The sequence below is a fragment of the Oryctolagus cuniculus genome, chromosome 10 (genome assembly GCF_051225735.1).
Source record: "Oryctolagus cuniculus isolate XC-2025 breed Fujian yellow rabbit chromosome 10, ASM5122573v1, whole genome shotgun sequence".
Classification (NCBI taxonomy): Eukaryota; Metazoa; Chordata; class Mammalia; order Lagomorpha; family Leporidae; genus Oryctolagus; species Oryctolagus cuniculus.
Window position 1 is genome coordinate 60,680,693 of NC_142876.1, and position 23,456 is coordinate 60,704,148.

Here is a 23,456-nt window from a genome sequence, read left to right on the forward strand (position 1 = left end):
AGACCCGGCTGCTCCACTTCCGATCCAGCTCTCTGCTATGGCCTGGGAAAGCAATGGAGGATGGCCCAAGTCCTTGGGCCCCTGCACCCACGTGGGAGGCCTGGAAGAAGCTCCTGGCTCCTGCCTTTGGATCAGCAAAGTTCTGGCCATTGCGGCCATCTGGGAAGTGAACCAGGGGATGGAAGACCTCTCTCTGCCTCTGCCTCTCTGTAACTCTGCCTTTCAAAAAAAAAAAAAAAAAAAACTTATAAAAATTTGCATGTGTATTTAAAAGTTGTTTTTATTTAGGGGTGGGCATTGGTGAATTGGTAGAGATGTTGTTTTGCATGTATGCATCCCATATTGAAGTGCTTGGGTTTGAGTCCTGGCTATCAAAGTGCCTTGGTTCAAGTCCCAGATCAGCTTCTGATTCCAGCTTCCTGCCTTCTACCCTAGAAGACAGCAGGTGAAGGCTCAACTAGTTGGTCCCTGCTGCCCATCTAGGAAACCTGGATAGAGTTTCAGGTTTCTGGATTTGGCCTGGCCCAACCCTGACTACTACATGAATTATTTATTTATTTATTTATTTGACAGGTAGAGTTATAGACAGTGAAGAGAGAGAGAGAGACAGAAAGAAAGATCTTTCTTCCGTTGGTTCACTCCCCAAATGGCTGCTATGGCCATTGCTGCGCTGATCCAAAGCCAGGAGCCAGGTGCTTCTTTCTGGTCTCCCATGTGGGTGCAGGGCCCAAGCACTCGGGCCATCCTTCACTGCCCTCCTGGGCCACAGCAGAGAGCTGGACTGGAAGAGGAGCAGCTAGGACTAGAACCCAGTGCCCATATGGGTTGCCGGCGCCACAGGTGGAGGATTAACCAAGTGAGCCATGGTGCCAGCCCCTACTACATGAATTTGGAGAATGAATCAGCAGATGGGAGATGTCTCTGGCTGTCTCTCAACTGTCAAAAAAATTAAATAAATATTTTCGAAATTATTATTTGAGAAGGGGGGGGAGAAAAGGGGGAAGACAGAGAGAGAGAGAGAGCACTTCCATCTGCTGGTTCACTCTCTAAATGTCTTCAGTGAAAGCTGGGAGGATCCAGTAAGTTGGGTGGAAGGGACCCAACTACTTGGGCTATCAACCCCTGCCTCCCAGGGTGTGCTGGTTTGGAAATGGGGGAGCTGGGACTCAAACCAGGCATCCTGATATGGGATGTGGGCATTGCATACACTGTCGTAACGGCTGCGTCCACCCCACTTTAAATATTTTTAATTTATAAATCTGATATTCACTTTCAAATTGTAGGTTTTTGTTTGCTTTTCTGCTAGGCAGGTTTTTTTTTTTTCTTTTTCTTTCATTTGTGATTTTATACTTTCCTTTTCTTCCTTTGGTCACAGCAAGGTGTGTTTATTGCTTTGAATGTCATCATATTAATGAAATGCTTTTATACTTTTTAAATATCACAGTGACTATTCAGTTAGTCTTTTTTTTTTTTTTTTTTTTTTTTTTGATAGGCAGAGTGGACAGTGAGAAAGAGAGACAGAGAGAAAGGTTTTCCTTTGCCATTGGTTCACCCTCCAATGGCCGCTGCAGCCGGCGCACCGCGCTGATCCGAAGGCAGGAGCCAGGTACTTCTCCTGGTCTCCCATGGGGTGCAGGGCCCAAGCACTTGGGCCATCCTCCACTGCACTCCCTGGCGCAGTAGAGAGCTGGCCTGGAAGAGGGGCAACCGGGACAGAATCTGGCGCCCCGACTGGGACTAGAACCTGGTGTGCCAGCACTGCAGGCGGAGGATTAGCCTATTGAGCCACGGTGCCGGCCTTCAGTTAGTCTTAAGATTTTTTTTAACAAGTCTTAAAATTTTAATACCAAATTCTTGAAGCATTACACTTTTGCTGCTTTTAACATCAGTAAAATATTCACTATCATTCTACTTTATATCGATAATATTCTTAATATTATCAGGAAAACAAGGGTGAATGAGTCTGATTACAGCATTAAGTCCAGCCAGATCCTAAAATGGTCACATGAGTTTCTGGTACCAAAGCAGTTACTACTTAGGTTGCAATGGCTGAATAATAAATGCCATTTCCTTTAATCTCATTTTTCCAACCATATTTGATGATGAGTCTATAAGAACTCAAAAACTAATGCTATATCTACCTTCAATACTTCCATTGGTTTCAAATGTAAAAACACCCAAAGCTGTGACCAATTTTGGGGCTCAGAAAGTGATGTCTTAAAGTATAGCGCTTTTGACACTAATGTAAGTTTCTTTTTTAAAATTATCATTATTATTTGACAGGTAGAGTTATAGACAGTGAGAGAGAAAGAGAGACAGATAGAGAAAGGTCCTCCTTCCTTTTAAGATTTAGGGAGGAAAGAGAGAGAGAAAGAGAGAGTATGACAGATCTTCTACCCACTGGTTCATCCCCCAAATGGCTGCAACAACCAGGGCTGGGCCAGGCCAAAGCCAGGAGCCACAAACTCTGTCTGTGTGATCCACATGGGCACAGTCCCTCAGCCATAATCTGCTGCCTTCCCAGAGAGGCTTTAGCAAGGAGCTGGATCGGAAGTGAAGTATCTGAGACTTGAACCAGCACTACATCATGGGATGCTGGCATCCCAAATGGCCACTTAACCTACTCGGCAACCATGCCAATCACTCCTCCCCACCTCCATTTTTTTTTTTAAAGATTTATTTATTTGAAAGGTAAAGTGACACACAGAGAGGGAGAGGCAGTGAGAGAGATTTCTTCTATTTCCTGATTCATTCCTCAAATGCCCACAACAGCTAGGCTGGGCCAGGCTGAAGTCAGGATCCAGGAAATCCATCTGGGTCTCCCGCATGGGTGGCAGGATCCCAGTGCGTGGAGTATCATCTGCTACCTCCTAGGGTTTGCATTAGCAGAAAGCTGGATTGTGAGCCGAGGTGGGATTTGATCTCAGGTACTCCAATATGGTATGCAGGGGTCCCAAGCAGAGGCCTAACTTGCTGTGCCACATGCCTAGTCCTTATCCTCCTTATCTGTACAGAGAGTGGACTAAAGGTCTAGTCTTCTGTAGCTGCTTCCTCCTGGGAAGAGACAGTGGAACCCTAGATCATAGAAGCATAAAAGTCTCTGTCTGTTCTAGTGACTGGTAAGGATTTGGTCCTTTTGATGGAGGAATGGGTTTGAAAGTGCTGAGCTAGCATCACTTTGATATCCCAAACACTTTGAATTAAAGGGCACTGCAAGACCTTCAAAGCTGCCTTATAATCATTGTCTCTCTCGTCTCCCTTTGCTCCTGGCCTTCAAGTGCAGAGAGGGGAACCGTCTGATGGAATGAAGTTCTTGCAAAAGAAAGGCAGTTTTCTTGGACCCCCTCCCCAACATCTCATGAACCAGCGAAGGTCTGAAGTCCTTTGAAGTCCTCTTGTCTACCCAAAGATTGGATCTACTGTAGAGCAACAATTCCCTTCAATCTTACTGAGATTTTGTTGACTAAGGAAGATTAAATTCCCATAATGGAGGAAGGAGAAGAAAATGCAATATCTCATGAGAATCCAGAAGAACTTTGTCTCAGATAACAGTCTGTTCTGCAGGCTTATTTCTTCCCCTAAAAATCATGCACTCCCTGTAGAAGTCAGCACGTTGTTACTACAACAAAATACCCGAGGGACTACCTATGTAAAGTGAAAAGGTATATTTAGCTCACGGCTTTGGAGGCTTAAGTCCTGGATAAGGCAGCGCCATGGGTTTGGTATCTGATGAGGTCAGAGGCTGGCAAAGGCAGAGTGTGTGCAGGTATTATGATGCGGCAGGTGAAGCCACAGCTGGCGATGCTCATATCCCACAATCAGTTCAAGTCCTGATTCAGTTTCCTGCTAATGTGCCTGGGAAGGCAGTGGAAGGTGGCCCAGGTGCTTGGATCCCTGTCACTCATGTGGGAGACCCAGATGGAGTTTGTGGCTCCTGGCTTTGGTCTGGCCCAGCCCTTGCTGTTTTTGGCATCTGGGGAATGAATCAGCAGATGGGTGATCTCTCTCTTTTCTCTCTCTCTCTTTCTGTTGCTCTTCTCTCTCTCTCTCTCTTTCTCTCCTACTAATATCTTTCAAGTAGATGAAAATAAGTAAACATTTTTAAAACTTGCTACTCTGTGGAGACAGCACAGTCATTGACTCTCACAGCGTAGGGTTTTGTGTAGGATTACAGTCTGCTCATAGATGAGGTTCCTGTAGGGCCAGCTTGGCACACCATTTCTCATCATGACCCAGGCAAAAGGCCTCTTAAATCTGTGATGCGTGTGATGACAAAGCAACAGTTTGATGAACATAACAAATATGCCATTTGACATAAGTGGACCCCTACTATTCACAAAGTTGCCATTTAAATTGATCAACCTACTGCGATAGATTACATGATGATTTTTTTTTTTGGTATCCCTCACAGCTCCCAGGATAGTAGTGCTTAATAACTATGTATGAAAAAATATAGAGAAAAAGAAACAGGGGTGACTTGACATAAAAGCCCTATTTCAGGCCTGCTCTGGGCTCAGGACCTTGTTGCTCTGCTCTCACAGCCAGGGGCTCTGACTACAAACCTTGTGCTGCAGTCCTTGGTTTGTGGGCCAGTGTGGAATGGCTCGCTCTCAGGATCAAACAGAATTCTTACTAACACGCAATGATAGATAAAATCTTCAAAAGCACTTCAAAGCAACCGGGAAAGCTGGGACCTGCTATGGCAAGAAACAGAAGAGCTGGCGCCCTGAGCTCAAGGTGAAATGAATTCTTGGTTGAGCAAGTGATGGAAACTGACCAAGCTCCCTAGCCTAGGAGAATCCCAGCACATAGGAAAGTTGGTTAGACAGATCCTAGGGACTGTCCTCTAGTCTTGCACTACTCTGCTCAGCACACAGGGATCAGCTAAGCTGGTGGCCTATCCTGAGAGAGGGCCATGTGCATGAATACTGCTCAAAACTCAGCAATCCTTGGCTTTACAGTAAGCCTTTTCAAGAAAGGAGTTGGTCATTATTTATTTGAAAGGCAAAGCGAGAGAGAGAGAGAGAGAGAGAGAGAGAAAGACAGCTAAAGAGAGAGAGACATCTTCCATCTGCTGGTTCACTCCCCTAATGCCACAACAGCCAGATCTGGGCCAGGCCAAAGCCAGGAGCCAGGAACTCCATCCAGGTCTCCCAGGTGGATGGCAGGGGCCTAAGTACTCCAACCATCACCCACTGCCTTCCAAGCACATTAGCAGGTAGCTGAATTGGAAGCAGAGCAGCTGGGACTTTAAGTGGTACTTTGATATGGGATACAAGTGTCCCAAATGGCAATTTAACACAACACTACAACACCCACCCCTACAGTGTCCAGAATCATTCTCAGCCTTTTTTTTTTCTATTGCAATCACTGTTGCTATTATAAGTACTATCATCATTTATGAAGGGAATACAATGCACCATTGTTCTAAGACCTTACTGTGTATTAAACAACTTAGTTGTCATTACTACTGTTATTCCAATTATTATGTTTTGATTTATTTGAAAGGCAGAGAGAGAGAGAGAGAGAGAGAACTTACATCACCTGTTTCACTCCCCAAATGGCCTCAACAGCCAAGGCTGGGCCAGACTAAAGCCAGGAGCCTGGGACTCCATCCTGATCTCCCAGATGGGTGGCATGAGCCCAAGAACTGGGGCCATCATCAGCTGCCTTTCCAGGCATATTAGCTGGAGCTGGATTGGAAGAGGAGCAGTAGAGCTGGAACCAGCACTTCAGTATGTGATGCTGGTGGGGTTAACTTGCTGCACCACAATGCCAGCACTTGTAATTCTAATCATTCTTTAAAAATGTATTTATTTGAAAGGCAGAATTACAGAGAGAGAGGAACGATGAAGGGGAGGCATGGAGGGAGGGGGAGAAAGAGAGGGAGAGGGAGAGAGAGAAGGAGAGAGAGAGAGAGAGAGAGAGAAATCTTCCATCTGCTGCTCTACTCCCCAAGTGGCCAGAATGGCTGGGACTGTGCCAGGCAGAAGCCAGCCAGGAGACAGGATCTTCATCCAGGTCTCCCATGTGGGTGCAGGGCTCCTTTCGTTACTTTCCCAGGCAAGTTAGCAGGGAGCTGGTCTGGAAGTGGAGCAGCTAGGACATGAACTGTTGCCCATATCGTATGTTGGTACCACAGGCAGTGACGTAACCCACTATGCCACAATTCCTCCCTGAATTCCAATTATTAAAAGGAAACTGAGGCAAAGTGAAGCTATTTAGTTTGCCCATAGTGGCACAACCATTAAGTAGGAGAACTAGGATTCAAATTGAGTCAATCAGATTCTAGGACTAAACTCTTTGAAAATATTTATTTATTTATTTTAGAGGCAAAGAGAGAGAACTATCATCTGTTGTTTCATTTCTCAAATGCCTGCAACAGCCAGGGCTGGGTCAAGTGGGAGCCAAGAGCCAGCATCTCCATCCTGGTTTCCCGCCTGGGTGGCAGGAGACCAAGTCCTTGGCCTATCGTCTCTGCCTCTCAGGTACATTAGTAGGGAGCTGGATCAGAAGCAGGGTAGTGGGGCTTGAACTGGCACTGCAATACGAGATGTGGGCATCTCAGATGGTGGCTTTGTCTGCTGTACCACAACACCTTCCCCAGCCCAGGATTTTAAAAGTGCACCAAGAGACAGGTTCTTTTATGTGTTACTGGTGGGTGTGCAAAAGCTACTGCCCATATGGAGGTGCATTTGGCACTATCTAGTAAAACTACATATGCATGTACTCCTTGATCTCCCAGTTCAACTCCAAGGACTCTATTTGAAGAAATACCTCACGAAATGTCAAACAGCATTGACTCAAGGTTATTCACTGTGGCATCATTTATAATAACAAAATATTGGAAATAGCCTAAATTGCTCATTCATATAAGATTGGTTGAATAAATTATGTGACATTTACCTAATAGAGCGAAGCCTTAAAAAAGAATGAGGCAGGTCTTTATAAAATGAGGGATATATTATGAAATTGAAAAATGCAAGGTGCAAAAGACAGTATGTGACATGCCACATTTTGTAGATGTAAGAACAGGAACATGAAGGGGTATTCCCTATAATGTGTAAGAAGTACTTCAACAAATCAGTGAGAAAAAGACTAACAAGTCTTCCAGAAAATGGAAAAGAATATGAACTGACAGTTCATTGAAAAAGAACTACAACTAACCCTTCCACATATGTTCAACATTATTTATAGTAAGAGCTCTGCAGATTGGAAGCCCACAATTTCCATAAGAGTATGCAGGAGAAATGGCGGAGAGAGCAGTAGCAGTGAACAGTGTGTTGGTGTCCATTGTAAAAACCTATGGAGGGGCTGGCGCTGTGGCACAGTGGGTTAACGCCCTGGCCTGAAGTGCTGGCATCTCACATAGGCGCTGGTTCTAGTCCCGCTGCTCTACTTCTGATCCAGGTCTCTGCTATGGCCTGGGAAAGCATAGAAGATGGCCCAAGCCCCTGAACACATGTGGGAGACCTGGAGGAAGCTCCTGGCTCCTGGCTTTGGATTGGCACAGCTCCAGCCATTGTGGCCATCTGGGGAGTGAACCAGCGGATGGAGGGCCTCTTTCTGTCTCTACCTCTCTCTGTAACTCTATCAAATAAATAAAACATAAAATCTTTAAAAAAAAAAAAACCTATGGGAAGTAATTTGGCAGAATTTTGTAAATTAAAAGAGCATGGACGCCGGCACCGCGGCTCACTAGGCTAATCCTCCGCCTTGCGGCGCCAGCATACCAGGTTCTAGTCCCGGTCGGGGTGCCGGATTCTGTCCCGGTTGCCCCTCTTCCAGGCCAGCTCTCTGCTGTGGCCAGGGAGTGCAGTGGAGGATGGCCCAAGTGCTTGGGCCCTGCACCCCATGGGAGACCAGGAGAAGTACCTGGCTCCTGCCATCGGATCAGCACGGTGCACCGGCGGGAGCGCCATTGGAGGGTGAACCAATGGCAAAAGGAAGACCTTTCTCTCTGTCTCTCTCTCTCACTGTCCACTCTGCCTGTCCAAAAAAAAAAAAAAAAAAAGAGCATGGACCCTTTGTGATGTGTATATAATAAGTGCTTACTGTGTTACAGTCTCTTGTGCTGGAAACACAGAAATAACTGCATTTCCCAGTGAACTTGAAGTGTGGTAGAGCCATGTGACTCGTTCTAGCCAATGAAATAAGGGTAGAAATACTTTGTCACTCCTGGCATGAGGTTTTCTCTCTCTTTTACCTGCTGTAATGATAATGAGGGCTATGGGGTCCACTCACTCGGTGTTGGCACTAGGGGGTGGAGCCTGTGGCAGCCTGGGTCTCTGAGAGACTTTGTGGAGTGGAATCTTACTGCCAACCCTCATGGAAGATGTAGTAGGAACTGGAAGACTTCTGGTATGTTAAGCCACTGAAATTTGAAGGTTGTTTTTTTGTTTAGCAAAACCTAAGGTACTTAATATAATCAGCGACCCTGCTTTAGGGATTTAGCCTGAAGACAACAGGATAAAATTATGTCTACAATATTATTTATTCAAGTGCTGTCTGAAATCTAATTGTGTGGTAAAGAAGAAATTGTTAGCATAAATTACAATATACCCGTATAGTGGAGTACTGTAGACAAGGTACTTCAAAGTTTGTAGAGGGGCAGATGTTTAGCTTAGTGATTAAGATGTTGGTTAGGGCCAGCGCTGCGATTCACTTGGCTAATCATCCGCCTGCGGCGCTGGCACCCCAGGTTCTAGTCCCGGTTGCGGCGCTGGGTTCTGTCCCCGTTGCTCCTCTTCCAGTCCAGCTCTCTGCTGTGGCCCAGCAAGGCAGTGGAGGATGGCCCAAGTGCTTGGGCCCTGCACCTGCATGGGAGACCAGGAGGAGGTGCCTGGCTCCTGGTTTCGGATCTGTGCAGTGCGCCAGCCCTAGTGGCCATTTGGGGGGTGAACCAATGGAAGGAAGACCTTTCTCTCTGTCTCTCTCTCTCTCACTGTCTGACTCTGCCTGTCAAAAAAAAAAAAAAAAAAAAAAAGTTGGTTAGGATGCCCACATCCCACAACAGAATATCTGGGTTAGATTCCTGGGTTCTGCTACTGACTCTAGCTACCTGATAATGCAGCCTCTAGAAGGCAGCTGTGATGGCTCAAGTAATTGGGTTCTTGCCAACCAGGTGGGAATTCTAGATGGAGTTGCCAGCTCCCATCTGTGGCTCTAACCATATCAGGCATTTGGGGAGTAAATCAGTGAATAAGACCTCTCTCTCTCTCTTTTTCTCTCTCTCTTTCTCACTACCTCTCAAATATATTATTAAATTTTTTTAAGAAAGTGTCAAAAAATGGAATTTAAAAATGAGGTTAGGAGTGGGCGTTTGGTGCAACTGTTGATCCACTGCTGGGATACCTGCATTCTATACACTGAAGTGCCTGGTTGGAGTCTTAGCTATTCTACAGATCCAGCTTCCTGCAGGTGCACACCCTGGGAGGTGGCAGGTGACTGCTGAAGTGCTTGGGCCCTTGCCAACCAGGTAGGAGACATGGATGGAGTTCCTGGCTCCTGGCTTGGCCTGGCTCAGCCCTGACTGTTGCAGGCATTTGAGAAGTGAACCAATGAATGGAAGATCTCTTTGTCTCTGTCTCTCTGCAATTCAAATACAATGAAAATAAATAACTAAATTTTTAAAAGATGAGTGTATTTTGGTGCAAAAACTATTAAAATCTGTAAGTCCTTCCATAATACTGATTTTTTCATGAGCTCTTTGACATATCTGCAAAACAGAACCAAAAAGTTTTCAATGGAAATAGGGAATGTTACATGAAAAATCAAGATACACAATACATATAGTACACTATGTTTTGTGTAATAAAAGAGAAAAACACATATTTATAATGTTTAATATGCAAAAAGTATATACCTGCACAGAAAAAAAGAGGACTAGTATGATGGGTTACCTGTGGAGGAGACTGGGAACTAGGATCGAACCAATGCATTTTTTTTCCTTGTATGTTGATTTTTGAATAGTTATTCTTATGCAAAAAATAAAAAGCATACTAAAACTAAATGTGAGGATTCTTTACAAAATTTGTGGAACAATGGAATTTACACATAAGTTTATTTTGGTACAAAAAAGTGTACATGCAGTTTTTCATAAAACACATTTTCTGGGGCCAGAATTGCTGGCATTCCATATGAGCGCCAGTTCAAGTCCTGGCTGCTTCACTTCTCATCCAGCTCCCTGCTAATGTACCTGGGAAGGCTGAGGAAGACAGCTCACCCATGTGGGATACCCTGATGGTGTTCTGGGTTCCCAGCTTTGGCCTGAACCAGCCCTAGCCATTGTGACCATCTGGGGAATGAACCAGTGAATGGAGGATCTTTCTGTCTCTCCTTTTTTCTCTGAAACTCTGCCTTTCTTTTTCTTTTCTTTTTTTTCCTAAATATTTATTTATTTGTTTAAAAGACAGAGTTATAGAGAGGCAGAGGCAGAGAGAGAGAGAGAGAGAGAGAGAGAGAGAGAGAGAGAGGTCTTCTATCCGCTGGTTCACTCTCCAGATGGCCACAAGCCGGAACTTCGTGGATCCAAAGCCAGGAGCCAGGAGCTTCTTCTGGGTCTCCCACATGGGTGCAGGGGCCCAAGCACTTGGGCCATCTTCTACTGCTTTCCCAGGCCATAGTAGAGAGCTGGATTGGAAGTGGAGCAGCCAGGACTCAAGCCTGTGCCCATATGGGATGCTGGCACTGCAGGTGGTGGCTTTACCCGCTATGCCACGGCACCGGTCCCTCTGCCTTTCAAATAAATAAATAAATCTTAAAAAAAATTCCCACATTTTCCATAAACTTTTTTAAGACTCTGTATGCATGGATTTCAGACTTATTTTTTAACACCAAAATAAACTTAGTCTTAAATTTTATTTTTCTATGAAGTTTTTGAAGTGCCTGTGAAATGAAATGCTTGTCTGGTGATTTATTGCCTAAAGGAATCTTGGAATTATGTTTCTCACCTGCATGGCCAGGGATCACATCTCACTGCAGCTGCAGCCACATCTCACTTAAGAGGATGAGTCATTTCCGGGGCACACAGCTCCCCTTTCTCTTTGCCTTCTGCCTGCCTTTTATGACCCTGATATACTCTCTGGGGCTTCCTTCTGATTCACCCAAGTAGTATTCTGACATCTATGTCCACCAGATTCTTTTTATACACTCCCACTGCTATATTTATTATGTTAAATTAAAGTGATCCTGTTTACACATATGTCTCCTCCTCTAGACAGCAGAACTGTCTGGTTCATTTTTCCAACCCCACGGCCTAGAACAAGGCATGAGACAGTATTGACATTTAATAACTTCATCATTAAGTGTTCATTAAAGTGTTCATAAGTAAAGAGATGAATAAAAATGAAACAACATAGAATACATCAGGTTTGGAAAGTCTTTCTATACCTCTTGCCACAGCCCTTGGGCAACCTGATTCCTCTACCTCACTGATCCTTACAAATGTAATCTATGTTTGCCTTTATAGTGAAAAAGGCTGATATGGTTCAAGTCATTCCATGGTGGTAAGTTTCCAATGTTATATTTTTAATGTTATGTTTTTCCAATGTTATATTTTTAATTTGATTAATATTTATTAGACTAATTCTACTCTAAAGCAATACTTTCTTTTTTTTATTTTTTATTTATTTATTTATTTTTTATTTTTTTTTTTGACAGGCAGAGTGGACAGTGAGAGAGAGAGAGACAGAGAGAAAGGTCTTCCTTTGCCGTTGGTTCACCCTCCAATGGCCGCCGCGGCCAGCGCGATGCGGCCGGCGCACCGCGCTGATCCGATGGCAGGAGCCAGGAGCCAGGTGCTTTTCCTGGTCTCCCATGGGGTGCAGGGCCCAAGCACCTGGGCCATCCTCCACTGCACTCCCGGGCCACAGCAGAGGGCTGGCCTGGAAGAGGGGCAACCGGGACAGAATCCGGCGCCCCGACCGGGACTAGAACCCGGTGTGCCGGCGCCGCTAGGCGGAGGATTCGCCTAGTGAGCCGCGGCGCCGGCCAAGCAATACTTTCTTTTAAAAAGGAAACAAAACTGGCGCCGCAGCTCACTAGGCTAATCCTCTGCCTGTGGCGCTGGCACCCTGGGTTCTAGTCCCGGTCGGGGCACCAGATTCTGTCCCGGTTGCTCCTCTTCCAGTCCAGCTCTCTGCTGTGGCCCGGGAAGGCAGTGGAGGATGGCGCAAGTGCTTGGGCCCTGCACCTGCATGGGAGACCGTGAGGGGGCACTTGGCTCATGGCTTCGGATCGGCGCAGTGCCAGCCGTAGCGGTCACTAAGGGAGTGAACCAACGGAAGGAAGACCTTTCTCGTCTCTCTCTCTCTTACTGTCTAACTCTGCCTGTCAAAAAATAAATAAATAAATAAATAAATAAAAACCTGTAAACTTAAGACACAATAATAAGCAGGATAGAGATAGTCTGATCGTTTTTCTAAAGTGATTTTGATTGCATCAGTCTTAGTTACATTTCCATTAGATTACATGTCATAAAATTATATTTAAGCTACTAAAATATAAATTCATAATTACTCAGACACATGATCATTATTCCTAAAAAGTTACAAAATAACATCGAGTCAAAGTTGCAAAATAGGGGGCTGGTGTTTGGCCTAGTGGTTAAGACATTGATCAAGATTCCTGCATCCCACATTGGAGTGCTTCAATTTGATGCTGGTTCTGCTCCTGACTCCGGCTTCTGTCCAGTCCAGTGCAGACCCTGGGAGGCAGCAGGTGATATCTCCAGTAGTTGGCCACCCGTGTAGAAAGTGGATTGAATTCCTGGCTTCTGGCTTTGGCCCTGGCCCCAGCATGCATTTGGGAAGTGAACCAGGAAAAGGGCGCTCTGTCTCTGTCTCTCTGCCTCCCAGATTTAAAAAAGTAGCAACATGTGAATTTTTTAATAATTCAGTTTTGGGACAAATATAATATAAATAAAAGCAATAAGAATGATATAAATAAACATAAAATATATGAAGTTTAGCCTATGTACTAAATAAATTACAAGGAAATTCAACATTATTTCATTTTATTTAATCTTTTAATCATTGGGGTGCTAAGAATAAAATGAAATAAAATAAAGCTATAATCTTTTAATCATTGGGCTGCTAAGTAGCTTTAACCCCACTTTATAGGTAAGGAAATTGTTATTCAGAAAGAGAAAGTCACTTTATTTTTAAAATTTTTATTTATTTGAAAGTGGGAAGAGAGATCGATCTTCTGTCTGCTGCTAGTTTCCTCACCAAATGCCCATGGCTGGGCCACATTGAAGCCAGGAGCCTGGGACTTAATATTTATTTCTCATGTGGGTTGCATGGACCCAAGCATCTGAGCCACCAGCTGTTACCTCCCAGGGTGTGCATTAGCAGGAAGCTGGAATTGGAAGCATAACCTGGACTCAAACCCAGGCACTCTGACATAAAGTGTAGGTGTCCCAACTGGAGTCTTAATGACTACACCAAATGCCCACATCAAGAATGATTAGTTTGGATGATAACACAGCCAGGAAGCTGTGGCTATGAGGCTGGAACCTTGGAATGTCCTTTCCACAATTCTATACTTTCTTCCAATGTAGCTGGTTCCAAGCAGAGTCTTAGGGGTTTATGCTTCAGGAGACCAACTAGCACATCGACAGTGGGATGCAGAAGGCTTGCAAGGGAAGTCAGCTTGCTTCTGTGTCTCTCAGTAGGTTCAAGTGCTACTGTCTCTTCCTGGATGCACTAGTAGCTTTCTGTCTTCACCTAAGCACACAAGTTAGTAAAAGCTAGGAAATCCCCGAACATCCTTACCCCTAAAGCATTTCGCAGCCACAAAGCTTTCAGGATGACATCTGATTTTCCATTGCCTTGACATGACTATAAAAATACTTTCGCTTTTTCCTTGGTGAAACGAAACAACAATAATAATGTATGTCCTTTCAACTGAAAGCATCAAGAGCTTCTACAGAACTGTTGTATACACAGCTGTGGCAATATTTAGACATGCAAGCATCTTAGTGGAATGCCAAACGCACACCAGAATCAACACAAACTCGATCCCACAGTCCATTTTAATGGGTGTGATGGTGCGTTTAAGAGGGTGCGATTTCCAGGATTATACTCCAAACCACAGCACTAAGTGATTTCATCAGTTGTCTACATTACGGCATATTCCAAAGTTAACAGGATGGTCAGACCATAATTTTAGATGGAAAATGTAAAGGCCTTTTTCTAAATCTGGGATTGAAATACTAGAAGCAGCTTTGATACTCCTGCTGAATTGGCATTAAAGACTCCTAGTCAGACCACTGTCCTTGTGCAACTTAATAGGATTGGGTGTTCTTTCAAAGTAAGAGCTCTCTTTACATTGAGAACTTCCAGTAGTCTGCTAAAATAAAAACAAACACACAGGGTGGATGTTTGGTCAAGACTTGCTTAGGCTGCCTGCATCCCCAACTGGGGGGCCTGGGGTTGAGTCCCAGCTCTGCTTCTGATTCCAGTGTCTTGCTAATGTGCACCCTGGGAGGCAGCAGGTGATGGCTCAAGTGCTTGGGTTCCATCCACCCATATGGGAGACCTGGTTTGAGTTCTGGGATCCTACCTTTGCCTGGCCCAGCCCTGGCTGCTGTGGGCATCTGGGGAATGAAAACAGCATACAGAAGATCTCTGTCTCTCTGTCTCTCCGTTTCAGATAAAAACAAAACATAAAACAAATACACAGTCGTTGAATCTTATGAAGAAATGGGAGAAAATCAATCTGTGACTAAAAATGGCAGACTTTTCTTTATAGCTTGTCTTTGACTTATGAATTTCCTGTCCCCAGGTGGAGGGTAAAGGAATGGTCATGGTGCTTTGGATGCAGACGGTCTTCAGGTCTGTGCCCATTTGCTGCTAGGTGTTCAAGTCTGCTTTTTCAGCACAGATTTTTATTAGTTTTGGCTGCAGAAGTTCAGAGGTTTCTGAAGGCTGCTCTCAGGACCTATTCATTTCAGTTTGCCTGATTCAAACACTTTCATAATTGTTTGTTTTTATTTATTTTGGACTTTGAGGCAGACATTCACTTACACATCACCCATTATGGGTTATGTCAGCATTACGAATGACTGGCTATGTCTCCCCACTTCTAGGAGAGCATGCTGAGTGACTATGGCATCCTATGCGCATAGAATAATGAGCTCTTGGTTTTTCCATATTCTTGGTGAGTGGTGACAATAGCATGCTCAGTAACACCCAAAGTATAAACTACTGTATAATAACGCATTATTGATCTTAATGCAATCACTATTATTTTATTATACCAGACTGAAAACCTTTCCTCTTCTCCCTCTGTACAGGGATTGGAAAAGCAGGTAGGGAACACTCCTGTCTGATTTGAACACCCCAGGTCGGGGTTGTGACTGGCTCCTGGCAGTGTCTTTCTTTGGGCGAGGGCTCCCATGAGCTGCCATGACTCTGGGCTAGATGATCAGTGAGGAGCTGTTTCCCTCCAAGTACTGTCAGACTGGAGAAGCCAGGGTTTATACCGGCTCTGTTTGTGTATGACTTGACCTCAAATGAAAATCTTTCAGCAGCGTGCTACCACACAGTTCTGCTGGAACTGATCACTTGTTTGCTAGAACCTTGGACACTGGATAGAAGAAGGGCTGCAGAGAGTTCAACACAGAAAGAAGAAAGGTGGAAGAGGAGAAAAAGAGCTTACTGGGCACCTACTGTATTCCATACACGGTGTTAAGTATCCATGGAAATCATCTTGTTTAGTTTGTACAGCTGCCCTGAGAAACAGAGATCTCCATTCTGTGGGTGAGGACATGGGAGCCAACACTGGGTACTCACCAAGCCTCTCCAGTTAGTGGTTGGCTCTCTACTACAGATGCAGAAATAGAGAAGAGAGCTCTGAAATGCTACCTGTGGTCACCCAAGGTTAACTGTCTCAGAGGTGAAGGCAATCCCAAGAGACTACAAATTAGGTGACTCTTGGAATTGTTCCTTTGACCGATCTTTTTCCAGTTTCTGGGTCACATGGATCCATCTTTGCCATTTCAGGAGGATCCTTGCCTTAAGAAGCTATGGTCAGCCCTCTGTACCCACAGGTTCTGTGTCCAAGGATTCAGCCAATCACAGATTAAAAATATTGGAAGTGTCTGGCATTCTGCTGCAGTAGATTAAGCCATTGCCTGCGATGCTGGCATCTTATCTGGAGCGCTGGTTCAAGTCCCAGGTGCTTTACTTCTGATCTAGCTCCCTGCTAATGTGCCTGGGAAAGCAGTGAACGATGGCCCAAGTGCTTGGACCCCTGCCACCCACATGGGAGACCCCAGTATAGTTTCAGGATCCTGGCTACCACCTGGCCCCACCCTGGCCATTGCAGCAATTTGAGGAATGAACCAGTGGATGGAAGATACCTCTCTCTCTCTCTCTCTGTAACTCTGCCTTTCAAATAAATAAATATAAAAGCCATTGAAAATATTTGGGAAAAAACACCCTGAATCTGTACTGAGCATGCGCAGGTTTTTTTTTTTTTTTTTGGTTCTTATTCACTAAACAACACAGCATAACAACTATTTACAGAGCATTTACATTGCATTAGGTACTATAAATAAGCTAGAGATTATTATATTTTTTGACAGGCAGAGTTAGACAGGGAGAGAGAGAGAGACAGAGAGAAAGGTCTTCCTTTTTCCGTTGGTTCACCCCTCAAATGGCCGCTACGGCCAGCGCGCTGTGCCCATCCGAAGCCAGGAGCCAGGTGCTTCCTCCTGGTCTCCCATGCGGGTGCAGGGCCCAAGGACCTGGGCCATCCTCCACTGCACTCCCGGGCCACGGTAGAGAGCTGGACTGGAAGAGGAGCAACTGGGACAGAATCCGGCGCCCCAGCTGGGACTAGAACTCGGCGTGCCGGTGCCACAGGCGGAGGATTAGCCTAGTGAGCTATGGCGCCGGCCTAGAGATTATTTTAAAATATTCATTTATTTATTTTAAAGGCAGAGATACAGAGATCTTCCCTCTGCTGGTTCATGCCCCAAATGGCTGCAAGAAGCAGGGCTGGGCCAGGCCGAAGCCAGGAGTCAGAAACTCCATTCTGTTCTCCCACATGAGTAGCAGGGTCAAGTATCTGGACCACCTTCCACTGCCTTTCCAGACACTTAGCAGGGAGCTGAGTCAGAAGGAGAGCAGCCGGCACCTGGACAGGGCGCTGGCATCCCCAGTGGCAGCTCAACCTGCTGCATCACGACACTGGCCCTTAGAGATGATTAAAGCTCATGGAGGAGGTGCCTGGGGTCTATGCTGATATGACACCACTGACTCGAGTGTTCCTGGGTTTTGGTATTTGTGGGCGGTCCTAGCACCGGTCTCTCCTGGATACCAAGGGGCAACTGTATTTGGGAATTCCTCAACTGAATGCTCCCAGGCACATTACTGTTTAATAGAAAAATGTCACCCAAAGTGTGAGGAGAGTTTCTGCTAAGCCCATTGGAGAAGAGAACATCTATTGGTGCAGCAGCCGATCCAGCGTTCAGGTTCGCCTACAAGCAGGCCCGGTTTTCTCTGCAGGAACATGTTTCTTGGGTGGTGTTGTCAGCTCCCACAGTATTCCATTTTTAAGTTGCGAACACCATTGCCTTTCATTCTCATGGAAAGGGAGGAATTCCTTCCCGGGAGGCCGTCCTCCCGGAGCCCTGTCAGCTCCCTGCCTGCAAAGACGCTTTGATTTTCAGTAGTAAAAATATTGAAACTTCATTCTCAATTACCCACTAGAAGGTGGGCCGTCACCAGCTGATGTGTTAATGTGTATAACACAGCCTACCCTGCCACGCCGAGCAGATGGCTTTGCTCAAAAAATAGAAACACACAATGGCAAGAACAAAATTCATCTACGGAGGACATGATAGCAGCACATTTGGAGTATTTTTAAAATGTGAAATCCATGTGGGTATATTGCATGTTATATTGTGGAAAATAGAATTTCCTAAGTAAAACCAGTCAAATCGGAGCTCTGTAATGGATAAGCAGCTCCTATTTTTACAGATTTAAAATACAGACAGTATGCTAAGGGTATTTAGAATTTTGAAAATTTTTAAAATTGAGAAAAGGATACAATACTTGAATTACCTTTTTTGGTATTTTAAAAAATATATTTATTTTATTTATTTGAAAGGCACAGTTACAGGGAGAGTGAGTGAGAGAGAAACAGATCTCCCATCTGGCTGGTTCATTCCCCAGATGGCCACAAGGGCCGGGCTGGGCCAGATTGAAGCCGAGAGCCAGGAACTTCTTTCAGGTTTCCCACGTGGGTGCAGGGACCCAAGGACTTGGGCCATCTTCTGCTGCCTTCCCAGGCACATTAGCAGGGAGCTAGACTGGAAGTTGAGCAGCTGGGACTCGAACCAGTGTCCATATGGGATGCCAGCGTCATAGGCAGCAGTTTAACCAGCTACGCTACAACACTGGCTCCTTTTTTCTCTTCTTGAGAAGTATTTGCATTTGCTGGGTCAGAGGCCTCCGGGCCATAGGAAGCACCACCTTGGATAGGACAACAGTCCAGGGTCCCCTTCTCTGATGGAGTGTATGGCTCGTGAACATTACAGTGGAGCAATAAGATACTTTAAACATATCTGGGGTGGGTGTTTTGCTTAGCAGTTAAGACGCAGCTTGGGATGCCCACATCCATGTCAGAGTGCCTGGGTATTGGTCCCAGCTCTGCTCTCAGTTCCTACTTTCTTCCTACACCCTGGGATGAGCAGATGATGGCTCAAGGACTTGGATCCCTGCCACACTTGTGGGAGTCCTGGACTGAGTTCCTGGTTCCTAGCTTTGGCCTGGCCCAGCTCTGGTTGTTGCAGGCATTTGGGGAATGAACCAGTGAATGGCAGATCTCTCTCTCTGTGTCTCTCTGCCTTTATTCCTTTCAAATGAAAATAAATTGTTCATTAAATCTACATATAACAAAGTGACATGAAGGGAAAAGGAAATGAGAAAATCCACTTGCTCAGGGGAGCTTTTGCTTCAACATCAAAATTGTCCATTCATGGAGAGGCCTGCAGTTTCACCACTACCTCTACCAGGCTTCTCCTGGATTGGGAAACGGAGAGGGCCCAGCACGCCCATGCAAGGGGTCATCGCAAGCCGGCGGGAGCTCCAGTAGTCATCCAGTCTATCTGTGCCTGTTTTTAAAGACATGGAGCTTTTCCAAGGAAGTCAAATTTCATTTCCTCATGGGGCTTTCAAAACAACGTTAAGTCACACGGGGCTTTGGATCCTCACCGAGGAGGCAGAGACAGGTTGCCTCTGTGGCGGAGCTCATCCTGGAACATACCCTGGCAAAGGTCTCAGTCAGCCTTCCACTACAGGAGCCGGCACCCACCCCACGGGGCTGCACGCAATGCCTCTGCTGGGCACAGCCTGTCTGGCGGGGCTGGGCCTACCCACCCTGGAGAGAAATATCTGCCCCGAGGGTATCAGCGCAGAGCTGATGCAGCCATGACTCAGCTCCTCCTGTGTTCTCATTTCTCCTTGACAAGCCCGTGTTCTGATGCTACTTGTGGAAATAGGAGAGGACTTAAAAAAAATTGATGGAAAAACAAAATTTGAAGATGTTTATTTTGGTGCCCAATTTTTTTTTTTGAAATCCATGTGCAGTTTTTCGGTAGTCCTCATTTTCCATGAACTTTTCAAAGTCCATTTGTATGCATGGATTTCAATTTGTTTTGCACCTAAATAAACATCTTTTAGTTCCATTGTCCTTGAACTTTTATTTATTTTTTTTTTTGACAGGCAGAGTTAGACAGTGAGAGAGAGAGAGACAGAGAGAAAGGTCTTCCTTTTTCCATTGGTTCACCTCCCAAATGGCCACTATGGCCGGCGTGCTGCGCCGATCCGAAGCCAGGAGCCAGGTGCTTCCTCCTGGGCTCCCATGGGGTGCAGGGCCCAAGCACTTGGGCCATCCTCCACTGCACTCCGGGCCACAGCAGAGAGCTGGCCTGGAAGAGGAGCAACTGGGACAGAATCTGGCGCCCCAACCGGGACTAGAACCAGAGGTGCCAGTGCTGCAGGTGGAGGATTAGCCAAATGAGCCACGGCACTGGCCCCTTTTCCTTGAACTTTTGAAAGCACTCTCATATATGGCCTACATTCTCATTTCTTCTTCTTCTTCCTTTTTTAAAAAAGATTTATTTATTTATTTGAAAGGCAAAGTTACAGAGACAGAGATCTTCCATCTGCTGGTTTGTTCCCCAAATGTCTACAATGGTTTGGGCTGGGTCAGGCTGAAGCCAGGAGCTTGGAACTCCGTCTAAGTCTCCCACATGGATGGCAGGGGCCCAAGTACTTGGGTCATCTTCTGCTGCTTTTCCTGGAGGATTAGCAGGAAGCTGGAGCAGAAGTGGAACCGCAGGGACTTGAACGGGTGCCCATATGGGTTGCTGGCTTTGCAGGCGGCCCCCTCTCATTTCTTTTATGGCAAGGATGCTGCTCTTGTCCTGTTTGTTTATTTTATTTTATTTTTTTACAGGCAGAGTGGACAGTAAGAGAGAGAGAGACAGAGAGAAAGGTCTTCCTTTGCCGTTGGTTCACCCTCCAATGGCCGCCACGGCCGGCACACCGCGCTGATCCGATGGCAGGAGCCAGGTACTTATCCTGGTCTCCCATGGGGTGCAGGGCCCAGGCACTTCGGCCATCCTCCACTGCACTCCCTGGCCACAGCAGAGAGCTGGCCTGGAGAGGGGCAACCGGAACAGAATCTGGTGCCCCGACCGGGACTAGAACCCGGTGTGCTGGCGCCGCAAGGCGGAGGATTAGCCTAGTGAGCCGCGGCACCGGCCTGCTCTTGTCCTGTTTGTAAAAATACGTGTCACCTCTCACCCCACTCCCCATGCTCCAATTTCAAGAGAGAAAATCCCTTTTTTAAGGGAGATTTAGAAGATTCTATTCTGGAATTTTTCACACAGGTGATTTTTCTCCTCTTGCCATAGTCTGGATGCACCTGTCTTACACTGTTTCCTCAGTTTGAGATCTCAATCTACAGTTGGAGCTAATGGCATGCATTGTGGTGCAGCATGTTGAGCTGAGGTTTGGGACCCCAGCACTGTAAGTAAGAGCACCAGTTTGAGCCCTGGATGCTCTATTTCCAATCCAGCTCCCTGCTAATGTGCCTGGGAAAGCAGGAGAAGATGGTTCAAGTGCTTGGTCTCCTGTCTCCCATGTGGGAGACCCGGATGGAATTCTTGGCTCCTGGCTTCAGTCTGGCCCAGCCCTAGCCATTGCTGCTATTTGAGGAGTGACTGAGCAGATGGAAGATCTCTCGCTCTCTCTTTCTCTGGCACTCTCTTCCAAATAAATACACAAATAAATAAAATTAGAGACAAGAATTCATGTGTTATTGATAAAATTTTGCAATTATTTCTTTATCTTTTCCTGTTCAAATAGTTTTCTTTATTGTGAAATAACTAAATCACTGACATGTGTTTCTGTTGAAGTATAATTTTAAGTATTACAGAGGACAATTTACTTCTCACTTCACTGTTACTGGGATGTAAAATTCTTTCTGCTAAGGTTTTTTAAAAAAGATTTATTTAGTTATTTGAAAGGCAGAGTTATGGAAATAGAGGGGGAGAGAGAGAGAGAGAGAGAGAGAGAGAAAGAGAGAGGTCTTCCATCTGCTGGTTTACTCCCCAGATGGCCGCAACGGCTGGAGCTGCACTGATCAAAGCCAGGAGCCAGAGCTTCTTCTGGGTCTCCCAAGTGGGTGCAGGGGCCCAAGGACTTGGGCCATCTTCTGCTGTTTGCCCAGGGGCATTAGCAGGGAGCTATGTCGAAGTGGAGCAGCAGGACTCAAACAGGAACTCATGGGATGTTGGCGCCGCAGCCAGCGACTTTACCTGTTAGGCTGCTGCGCGGGCCTCCGGCTTTCTGCTGTTTAAAAGCTGGCACGAAGTTGCAAAATGCTTAAGGAGGCACCTGTGCTTCAGGAAAACAGTAGGCACAAAACTGGGTGGCAAAAACACTTGGTAGGAAACAGCATACGGGAACTCGGTTGGTTTTTCTCTTAGAACTATGACAGTTAAAAAGAAAAGGAGAACCTACCTAAAGTATTAATGCTATTTTCAGAGTTCTAGAATAATCCGGAACAGTCATTTTTAAAGAAATGGGAAGATGTCTTATTTGTGGCAATCAATCCCTCCACAGATCTGTGCATTCACTGACACGATCAGCTGTATGAAACTGCCTTGAATTCATTCCACTGGTGGAAAATGGCAAATCCAGGAATTGGCTAAGCAGTCACAGGATCAGCATCTGAGGTTCGATTTCTTATCAAGAGATCGTGTTCAACACACATTGCACTGAGCATGCTGTAGGAGTCTCCCACGCTAGATGCAATGAGAATCCATGCACTGAACACCATACGCCCAGCACCCCCAGCCCACCCCTGCACACACATATTCTTACATGTTTACAACACAACATGCTCCTGTGCCTTCAAGCTGGTACAGCTTTCAGCCATTAAGCTGCCAAAAAGACACTCACATAGCAGCTGGAGTTGGCCTTGACCTTTGGTTCCCCACGGTCACAGCAGAAGCCTGGTGATGAGGGAGCCAGCCAGAGGCTGCTGAACGAGCCCTGGGCAGTCATTCTGCCTCCTGCCTTCATGTCCCCCCTCAGACTCTCATCTTTGTCCAGAGAACAGAACTCTATTCAGGGGTTCAGATGGGCCACACCACCCAGTAGCAACCTAGTGGGACAACCTTTGAAATTAACTATTGTTCTCCTGGCTTTCTGGCTTCTACAACAATCTTTACGTTGTTTCTACAGCCTCTTGTTGCATATGGAATCCTGTGTTTAAGCCAAGCAGGCGATGTAAAGGTATGACTTCAAAGCCATTCCTTGATAATACATCGAAACAGCCCAAGGTGGACCAACTGTTATCTGTAATTCTACAGATAATTAACTGAAACCCGGCTCCTGCTGCCACTGGCAGCATCATTCTCACGGTCCTGCTCGATTTTGCTTCTGCATCGTTCATATTTGCTAGGCAAGGAGAGCTGGGGACAGTCTCTCCTGAAATCCTGTTCGTATGGGAGGAGGGAACCTGAGTTGCTGCCTGGCCTGGCAGCGGCCTGAAGCACGCTCTGCTTGAGGTGACATGGTTGTGCTTCTCTGCCTTCCCTGAAACGCCACTGCCTGCATCTTTCGCTTGCTTGCCAGGAATATTGCCTTCTCAACTCGGTTTTGTAAAAGTTGACAGGTCTAAATCCCCAAAGGAAGAGTGACTTCCTCCCCACTCTGCCCTGCAAGCCTGGATTTGCCTGTTCCGTGGGTACATTTCTGAGCTCTTCTCTCATCTCCCAAGCTTCAAACCTCAGCCCACTGAATCCCTTTGCTTGAGTCAGGCTCAGGGCCTCATCACTCCACCTCCCCAACCCTGTGTTTTTCCCTCTTCCCACCTCCATGCATCATTACCCATTCATCAAGCCATATCCCTCTGTAGGTCAGAAAACT

The 23,456-nt window shown here is 45.9% G+C and overlaps 2 protein-coding genes across 21 annotated transcripts in view; one reads left to right on the forward strand and one right to left on the reverse strand.

The window, feature by feature from the left end:
• DLGAP1 (DLG associated protein 1) overlaps window positions 1-23,456 on the reverse strand; it is a 1,086,743-nt gene that overhangs the window by 121,845 nt on the left and 941,442 nt on the right. The window lies entirely within an intron of this gene.
• The window catches only part of LOC108177130 (uncharacterized), a 68,643-nt gene that overhangs the window by 42,582 nt on the left and 2,605 nt on the right, over window positions 1-23,456 (forward strand). The gene's annotated exons all lie outside the window — the stretch shown is intronic.